General features: G+C 46.8%; 1 non-coding gene across 1 annotated transcript; it reads left to right on the plus strand.

Moving 5' to 3' along the window:
* The first annotated feature begins 10168 nt into the window (after positions 1-10168).
* Positions 10169-10351, plus strand: LOC135562527 (U2 spliceosomal RNA). The gene has a single exon (XR_010460044.1). It is a non-coding gene; the product is annotated as a U2 spliceosomal RNA (small nuclear RNA).
* The last annotated feature ends 171 nt before the right edge of the window (positions 10352-10522 follow it).

Genomic DNA, 10522 nt, shown 5'->3' on the forward strand with positions numbered 1-10522 from the left:
GGAGTAGGGGCCTGAGGGCACACAGTGTGTTGTAATGTTTTAAAATGGTATAAACTACCTTCATTTTGCTGGACCCCAAGAAGAGTAGCTGCTGCTTTGGCAGCAGCTAATGGGGATACATAATAAATACAAATATTAAATGTACAGGCTACAATGTGGGGATCTCATGCACAGTGATGCCAACTTAACCATTTTGTTGATTTAGTAACTTTTCAGAGTACCCTGGCAACTTTTCTTTCAAACAGCACCTATTTGGAACTTTTGAAAGTGACTCAAACGCTAAAATGCATTCTCCCTCTAAATAACACGAAACCGATTTTCTCTGTCACATACTCCATCACAACACACGTGTCTGGCTGCTAAAGTGCAGTGTGAGTTACATGCAGCAGGCACTCAGCTCGTGCACAGGCAGCAGCAATTTCAGCAAATTGCAAATCATTGTTGGCTGACAGCAGCAGCAGTAGTACGAGTTCGACGAGACAAATGTTTGATCTAGAACAGAACTTACAACATCAATCAACATTTCTCAATCAAAATTGTACAGCCAGAAGTACAGAAAAGAGTGTGAGTCTGTACCTTTAAAGGGTGTCTGAAGCCAGTAATTGGGGATGATTGTCGGCATACTGTGCCTACTGCAGATCAGATCTGCTTGCAACAATGTATGACATCAAAAAACATTGCAAACATTTGCAAAGCATATAAATAAATCAAAACCGTACAACCCTGCACCACAGTCGACATTACCACAGTCGACATTACCACAGTCGACATTACCACAGTCGACATTACCACAGTCGACATTACCACAGTCGACATTACCACAGTCTACATTGCCACAGTCGACATTACCACAGTCGACATTACCACAGTCTACATTACCACAGTCTACATTACCACAGTCGACATTACCACAGTCGACATTACCACAGTCTACATTGCCACAGTCGACATTACCACAGCCGACATTACCGCAGTCGACATTACCACAGTCCACATTACCACAGTCCACATTACCACAGTCCACATTACCACAGTCTACATTACCACAGTCGACATTACCACAGTCTACATTACCACAGTCCGCATTACCACGGTCGACATTACCACAGTCTACATTACCACAGTCTACATTACCACAGTCGGCATTACCACAGTCTACATTACCACAGTCGGCATTACCACAGTCTACATTACCACAGTTGACATTACCACAGTCTACATTACCACAGTTGACATTACCACAGTCTACATTACCACAGTCGACATTACCACAGTCTACATTACCACCGTCTACATTACCACAGGCTACATTACCACAGTTGGTTATTAAGAAAGTGGATAACTGCAAAAGCGCAGAAGCTATTATATGCCATTGCAGAGCATTGTTCGCTGCTAGCATGCCACCATTTAGGTATGGCTTGCAAAGCTGCCTTTTCAGATTCTGTGGCAGCAACAAACTTCCATATGCACCGCACCAAGTGCACAGAAATTATTAGGGGAGTACTGGCTCCTTATTTTCTCCAACGGGTAACATCAGATGTGGGGGATGAGAAGTTCAGTCTCCTTTTGGATGAGTCCGCTGATCAATACCTGGGTGTGGTGATTCGGTATTTCAGTGCTAAAAAAAAGAACAGTTGTGTCCACATTTCTCAGGCTGGTTGAATTGGAGGGGGCGATGCCAGATCAATAGCAAAGGCGGTAGTTGAGTTTCTTGAGAAGTGTAACCTTGAAAAAGAGAATCTTCAGGGTTTTAATTAAAGGACGAATGTGCATTGCCCAATTTGGTTCTCATCCGCTGTGTGTGCTATTCTTTACAATTGGCTGTCAGTGCAGCATCCACAAGAAACTATCCCTAGGAGTGTTGAGTACTTAATCAGGGAAACCTACAACTGGTTTTCGATTTCCTCAAAACGGCATGAGGCGTACAAAGCAGTGTATGCCACCATGAATTGTGGCCAGAAACCCCTGCAGATCACAAGTGTGTGTCACACGTTGGCTATCGATTGAGCCTGCAGTAACTCGTATATTGAGCCAGTGGGAAGAACTGAAACTCCACTTTGAGTTGCCAAGGCCAGTGAGCATTGCTACATGGCGGATGTGCTCCACTGAAACTCCACTTTGAGTTGACCAAGGCCAGTGAGCATTGCTACATGGTGGATGTGCTCCACTGAAACTCCACTTTGAGTTGACCAATGCCAGTGAGCATTGCTACATGGCGGATGTGCTCCACGCCACGTACATGGACAAGATCAACTATGTCTATCGGACATTCTTCAAATCAATCCTGTCCAACGTACAAGTTGCAGTGATGTCATTTGAGGGAGATCAAACAGATCCTGTCAAGCTTTTGGACAATCTGGTACATCTCTTAACATCAATTTGCAGCAGAGTAGTCAACCCTATGGCAAAAATGGATGTCCTGAAGGATCCCATTGATGGACATCTCAGCCCATCACCATACCTTGGGTAAGTTTTTGAGAGCATGGTGTACCAACTCAGTCTCGCGCCAGAGGACAAAAAGGTCATTCGGAGACGGTGCAGCAACTACATTGTTGCTTTAAGCAAGGAGCTGCAAGCAAGGCTCCCAGACAACATAGAAGCCTTGCGAAACATGGCCTTGTTCAGTGTTAAGGAAACGCCAAAGCACAATAAAGGCACCACTGAAATTATTAAAGTAGTTGAGCTACTGGGATACCAGCCCCAAACAATTGATAAAATTGTTTCCCAATTGAGAAACATCCATCTGTTTAGGTGGAACTCAACTGAAAATACAGTTGAGTTTTGGAGTGAAGTCAATAACTACACGGACTCTTCCGGGTCAAATCCATTTAAAGAACTGTGCAAAGCTGCACTCGCTGCCCTCTCCTTGCCACACTCAAATGCTGAGTTTGAATGGCTGTTCAGCCAAATGAGTGTGGTCAAGTCAAAGTTATAGAAATAGAAATAGAATGTCACTGCACACTCTCAACTCCATACTCCTGGTGCGGTATGGACTGAAGCTGGCTGGTGATTCCTGTTACCAGCATAAACTACCAAGTGAAGTTCTGCAGCAGTTTGGCACCACAGCAGCGTACAGCTTCAAGGCCTCTCCATCCTCCTGCTGGTTCCAGCTCCGTCACAATGCAGTTGGACAGTGAAGATGAAGAGGATTTCCTTGCCAATCTATGGTTCATCATATTATCCTCTTACAGGAAATGGGAGGATATGTGGCAGCACGGGCCCTCCATTTGGAGTGGTTCCAATTTTAACAAGAACGACGGTGTTGCCATTTTAATCAAGACCCCACAGGTGGTGGTGAAGGGGAGCACGGTGGTGGTAGGCGGGCGTGCTCTTTTAGCCAATTGTACTTTTATGGGGAGGGATTTTAACGTGCTAAATGTGTATGGTTTTAACGATAAACATGACCGGTGCACACTTTTAGAAGACCTGCAGTCCCACATGCTAGGGAGGGATCCTCTAGTGGTGGGTGGGGATTTTAACTGTGTTTTTAGTAGAGCAGACAGGAGAGGGGCAGGAAAGGATTTTAAGGTAGACAGGTCAAGTGTTTTATTGCAAGGGCTGTGCAGGGATTTTAAACTGACGGACTGTTTTAAAACCCTGCATCCAAGAGAGGAGGGCTTCACCTGGACCAGTGGTGATGGCACCAGAGCCTCTCGCATTGATTATCTGTTTACCCGGGACTGTCCCCCAACTGATGCTAGAATAACCCCTGCTTTCTTCTCAGATCACGTAATGCTGACGTGCACCCTTTCACTAACTTCGGGTGTGACTGTGGGAAGAGGGCCCTGGAAATTGAACTGCTCCCTTTTAGAAGATGATAGAGTAGTTAGTCAGTACACGGAGCAGTTCATCCAGTGGCAGACGCTACAGGACTTCTTTAGAGAGATAGGAACCCTTTTAGAAGATGATAGAGTAGTTAGTCAGTACAGAGAGCAGTTCATCCAGTAGCAGACGCTACAGGACTTCTTTAGAGAGATAGGAACCCTTTTAGAAGATGATAGAGTAGTTAGTCAGTACACGGAGCAGTCCAGCCAGTGGCAGACGCTACAGGACTTCTTTAGAGAGATAGGAACCCTTTTAGAAGATGATAGAGTAGTTAGTCAGTACAGAGAGCAGTCCAGCCAGTGGCAGACGCTACAGGACTTCTTTAGAGAGATAGGAACCCTTTTAGAAGATGATAGAGTAGTTAGTCAGTACACGGAGCAGTCCAGCCAGTAGCAGACGCTACAGGACTTCTTTAGAGAGATAGGAACCCTTTTAGAAGATGATAGAGTAGTTAGTCAGTACACGGAGCAGTTCAGCCAGTGGCAGACGCTACAGGACTTCTTTAGAGAGATAGGAACCCTTTTAGAAGATGATAGAGTAGTTAGTCAGTACAGAGAGCAGTTCAGCCAGTAGCAGACGCTACAGGACTTCTTTAGAGAGATAGGAACCCTTTTAGAAGATGATAGAGTAGTTAGCCAGTACAGAGAGCAGTTCATCCAGTAGCAGACGCTACAGGACTTCTTTAGAGAGATAGGAACCCTTTTAGAAGATGATAGAGTAGTTAGTCAGTACACGGAGCAGTCCAGCCAGTAGCAGACGCTACAGGACTTCTTTAGAGAGATAGGAACCCTTTTAGAAGATGATAGAGTAGTTAGTCAGTACACGGAGCAGTTCAGCCAGTGGCAGACGCTACAGGACTTCTTTAGAGAGATAGGAACCCTTTTAGAAGATGATAGAGTAGTTAGTCAGTACAGAGAGCAGTTCAGCCAGTAGCAGACGCTACAGGACTTCTTTAGAGAGATAGGAACCCTTTTAGAAGATGATAGAGTAGTTAGCCAGTACAGAGAGCAGTTCATCCAGTAGCAGACGCTACAGGACTTCTTTAGAGAGATAGGAACCCTTTTAGAAGATGATAGAGTAGTTAGCCAGTACAGAGAGCAGTTCATCCAGTAGCAGACGCTACAGGACTTCTTTAGAGAGATAGGAACCCTTTTAGAAGATGATAGAGTAGTTAGCCAGTACAGAGAGCAGTTCATCCAGTAGCAGACGCTACAGGACTTCTTTAGAGAGATAGGAACCCTTTTAGAAGATGATAGAGTAGTTAGTCAGTACACGGAGCAGTTCAGCCAGTGGCAGACGCTACATGACTTCTTTGACACACGAGCACAGTGGTGGGAAATGGTGAAGGGAAGGACGAGGACCTTCTTTAGAGAGATAGGAAAGAAAAAAGCAGAAAAAAAGATAGATGCATGGTGGGACTGCAAAAGCGACTGGAAAGGTATTTTAACCTATGCCAACAGGGCCTTGATTTTAACCAAGAAATTAAAGAAGGAAATGGCACTTTTAGCAGAACAGAAAAGCAAGGGGGTTATTTTAAGAAGTAAAGAAAGGGAATTAGAAGAGGGGGAGAAGTGCACTAAGTACTTTTTTAAGAAAATAGTTAGTAAGGGTAGGTTAATGACTGGTTTAAAAAATAAAGATGGGGTTTTAAAAACAGATAGAGGGAATAAAATAAGTAGTCAAGAATTTTTATGGGGAACTGTTTGGGGTAAAAGATGTATGTGAAGAGACCATGGGGGACGTTTTAACCTACATCGACAAGACCCTACCCAACACAGACGACCTGATAAAAGACCTGACGAGGACAGAAATTGACCAAGGACTGAAACATTTTAAGAGGGGTAAATCACCGGGGTAGGACGGCCTCCCTTTGGAGTTTTATTTGTCCTTTTGGGATGTTTTAGCCGACGAACTTCTGACTGTTTTTACTGACTTTGAACATCTTGACAGACTACCTGACAGTTTTAGAGTGGGGATCGTGACTCTTTTATATAAGAAAAATGACAGGACGGACCTGAAGAACTGGAGCGATAACCCTTTTTTAAACTTTGAATGTACACTTTTTACCAAGGTTTTAACACTCAGAATGTCTTCTGTTTTAGAGGAGGTGATCCACCCGGATCAAACCTGTGCCGTTCCCGGAAGGAAGATCACGGACAGCCTGATACTGATCCGAGATGCCATCTGTTATGCGAGAGACAGAAACATGCGGCTTGTAGTCCTAAATTTAGATTTTGAAAAAGCCTTTGATCGGGTCTCGCACCAGTACCTCTTTAAGGTACTGCAAAAAATGGGTTTCCCGGACAGGTTCTTAGTTTGGGTGGGAATGCTGTACGGGGACATCACCAGCAAAATCCTTGTAAATGGGCATCTGTCAAAAGCAGTGGGAGTACACTGCGGCGTCCGTCAGGGCTGTCCGTTATCTTCTCTTCTGTTCGTGGCCTGTATTGAACCACTGGCACAGGTCTTGAGAAGGGACCAACGGATCAGTGGGGTGGGTATCCCGGGGAGTGGGGGGGATGACCGCCAAGTGCGTCTTTTACATGGATGACGTCAACATTTTATGTACCGACCTTTTATCCGTCGACAGGACTCTGGACAGGACTGACTGGTACGGACGAGCCTCTGGGGCGAGACTGAACAGAGACAAGACAGAGGCCCAATTTTTCGGACTGTGGGCAGACCCAGACTTGACCAGACTACCTCTGACAGTCAAAATGACAGACATACGGGTACTGGGGGTAAAGTTTGACCGGGAGGGAGGAGGGAGCGGTAACTGGAGTGGGATCCTGGGGACAGTAAGACAGAGACAGGGTTTTTGGGGACTACGACAGCTGACTTTTGAGGGCAAGGTTTTAATCATTAAAGCTGTGATTTTACCTGTGCGTTTATTAATCAGTTCTGTTTTTATTCCCCCTCAAAGGAGTATTTTAGACCTGGAGCGGATGCTTTTTTACTTCCTGTGGGGAGGCAAGTGGGAGAGGCTGAGGAGGGAGGTGGTCAAGAGGCCCAGGTCCAAGGGGGGGAAGGCTTGCCTGACCTCTACTTGTTCCTGGGCAGCCGCTACACAGCGTTACATCTGACTCTTGCCACCTCCCCGGTCAACAACAAGACTCAGGCCCTCGCACGGTTCTGGCTGGGATCCTACCTCAGGACTCTGATGCTGATCCCAGTCGACCTGCGAACCCCAGTCTCTTTCCTGCTACCCCCGCACTATAGGCCCTCGCACGGTTCTAATGAACATTGACACTGGTTCATCTTGAATAATGTTTTTACGTTAACAATTAAATAAAGTTTAAACATTTAATACAAATTAAATGAATCAACATATAATTTCAAAATGTACAAATTAGATAACTTGTTTATAATTGTTAGACATCTTAGTAAGTAGGCTGTTATTACATAAGCATCATTTTGGGAAAACAAATATATCCATACCAGAGGTGGAACCTTGATCCCTGATCTACTGGGTGTGCAGACTTCTATTCCAGCAATAATACACATTATTATCAACTCATTAGGTTGGATAAATTGAGCAGACTTCTACTTGTACACTACTAGTCCCCTACTGTGGTCCCCTACTCTGCTAGTCCCCTACTGTGGTCCCCTACTCTGCTAGTCCCCTACTGGGGTCCCCTACTCTGCTAGTCCCCTACTGTGGTCCCCTACTCTGCTAGTCCCCTACTGTGGTCCCCTACTCTGCTAGTCCCCTACTGGGGTCCCCTACTCTGCTAGTCCCCTACTGGGGTCCCCTACTCTGCTATTTCCCTACTGTGTTCCCCTACTCTGCTAGTCCCCTACTGTGGTCCCCTACTCTGCTAGTTCCCTACTCTGCTAGTTCCCTACTCTGCTAGTTCCCTACTCTGCTAGTCCCCTACTCTGCTAGTCCCCTACTCTACTAGTCCCCTACTGTGGTCCCCTACTCTGCTAGTCCCCTACTCTGCTAGTCCCCTACTCTGCTAATCCCCTACTCTGCTAGTCCCCTACTGTGGTCCCCTACTGTGCTAGTTCCCTACTCTGCTAGTCCCCTACTGTGGTCCCATACTCTGCTAGTCCCCTACTGTGGTTCCCTACTCTGCTAGTCCCCTACTCTGCTAGTCCCCTACTGTGGTCTCCTACTCTGCTAGTCCCCTACTGTGGTCCCCTACTCTGCTCGTCCCCTACTCTACTAGTCCCCTACTCTGCTAGTCCCCTACTGTGGTCCCCTACTCTGCTAGTTTCCTACTCTGCTAGTCCCCTACTCTGCTAGCCCCCTACTGTGGTCCCCTACTCTGCTAGTCCCCTACTCTGCTAGTCCCCTACTCTGCTAGTCCCCTACTGTGGTCCCCTACTCTGCTAGTCACCTACTGTGGTCCCCTACTCTACTAGTCCCCTACTCTGCTACTCCCCTACTGTGGTCCCCTACTCTGCTTGTCCCCTACACTGCTAGTCCCCTACTGTGGTTCCCTACTCTGCTAGTCCCCTACTCTGCTAGTCCCCTACTGTGGTCCCCTACTCTGCTAGTCCCTAACTCTGCTAGTCCCCTACTGTGGTCCCCTACTCTGCTAGTCCCCTACTCTGCTAGTCCCCTACTTATCTCCTACTCTACCGGTCCCCTAATATTGTGCTGACCCTGGTTTATCCCTTCAAATCAGAAGAATCAGTGGAACAGGCAAAGCCATGGCGAAGTCTGACAAATACCAACACAAGAGGTGAGTTAACCCTGGAGACTACTGTATTGGGTAACTAACCTTCTGTCGCGTCTCTCTGGCAACTAACCTTCTGTCGCGTCTCTCTGGTAACTGACCGACTGTCGCGTCTCTCTGGTAACTAACCTGTCGCGTCTCTCTGGTAACTAACCTTCTGTCGTCTCTCTGGTAACTGACCTTCTGTCGTCTCTCTGGTAACTAACCTTCTGTCTCGTTACCAGAGAGAACTAACCTTCTGTCGCGTCTCTCAGGTAACTAACCTTCTGTCGCGTCTCTCTGGTAAATAACCTTCTGTCGCGTCTCTCTGGTAATTAACCTTCTGTCGTCTCTCTGGCAACTAACCTTCTGTCGTCTCTCTGGCAACTAACCTTCTGTCGTCTCTCTAGCAACAAACCTTCTGTCGTCTGTCTGGCAACTAACCTTCTGTCGCGTCTCTCTGGCAACTAACCTTCTGTCGCGTCTCTCTGGCAACTAACCTTCTGTCGTCTCTCTGGCAACTAACCTTCTGTCGTCTCTCTGGTAACTTAACCGTCTGTCTCGTCTCTCTGGTAACTAACCGTATTTCTCGTCTCTCTGGTAACTAACCTTCTGTCGTCTCTCTGGTAACTAACCTTCTGTCGCGTCTCTCTGGTAACTAACCTTCTGCCGCGTCTCTCTGGTAACTAACCTTCTGTCGTCTCTCTGGTAACTAACCTTCTAGGCGAGCCCACAATGGTCTGGCGCAACGTGGCCCATCTTGCTCTCCTGAATCGGCAACGGGACCTGTCCTGGATGGTCGCCCACGAGATCCTCCCGGTCAGGGCCGTTATGCACTCACGGGGCATGGCGAGGACATCCGCGTGCCCCCGACCAGGCTGCGGCCAAGAAGAGTCGGTGAGGCACATGCTCTGGGAGTGCAAAGCTGCCAGGGACCTGTGGAAGGAAGCAGGCCTCCTGATCACCCTGTGTCTGCCAGCAGGGGAGGACCTAACACCTCAGCTCGTGCTGTATGGGGTGGGCCGAAGGCCTATTCCATCAAAGGCCTTCACAAAGTTCTGGCCCACCCTCACGTGCCTGAAGGAAGAACTGTGGTCCTCACGCAACCTGCTGGTAGGGAAAAGCGTAGAGACCACCCCCCAGGCAGTGGCCATGGTAGCCATGGAAGCCCTGGGATGGTACGGAAGGAAGGGGGCCTCGACCCCAGGCGAAGGGTCCCCCACAACACCCTAGGTCCCGGCGGCCACGGCCTGACAGCGCTGCGGCGCCTAGGGCGATGCGCCTAGGGGAGGGATCTCCTCTGGGCCCCGACGGAAGGGATGGTAATTTTTTCAGAGGAGCAGGATGAGGCGAGTTTGATAAGGACTCACCCCGTTCCTGTACAAGGGACCGAAGACAGCCTTTTAACAAAGTGACTTTTTAACATGTTTTTCATGTCTTAAAAATGTTTGACCCTTGTTAGATCATTAGTACACATTTTAAATGCCTTTTACAGATTTGATGTTTTTACAAGGAAAGTACTTTTATTCATGGTTGTTTTCATTGGTTTTAACAACATGTACTTTTTAACAAATTTAAATATAACTTTCAAATGCTGTGTTTTATGCCTTTATTGCCGTTTTTATGTGTATAAATGATGTAAAAAATGTATGAGCTGTTTTTAAAGGAAATGTGTAAATAAAACTTTTCCGAAAAAAAGAAAAAAAAAATCTGTTCTTATCAGTTTAATATCTGATACGTCCCCTATCTGGGGATCATATATTAAATTGATTTTTGGAATAGGGAGATGGAATAGGGGCTTGCTCCGTCCACTCCACGCATCGACCTGGTATTGCAGTACTTCCAGGAACGGTGCACCCCCTTTCATTGTAAAGAGAAATCAGACAGAGGAAACAGAGTTGCTTCGTTGGTCTATATTGTATTTTCACATTGAGCAACTTCATTTCAATATCAATGATGGCTCGATAGTGCTGGTCAAATCGGTCACCGTTTTATTGACTACGATAGCTGTTGGGAATGGGGTGCGTTCATCT

Source organism: Oncorhynchus nerka, linkage group LG2 (assembly GCF_034236695.1).
Source record: "Oncorhynchus nerka isolate Pitt River linkage group LG2, Oner_Uvic_2.0, whole genome shotgun sequence".
Lineage (NCBI taxonomy): Eukaryota > Metazoa > Chordata > Actinopteri > Salmoniformes > Salmonidae > Oncorhynchus > Oncorhynchus nerka.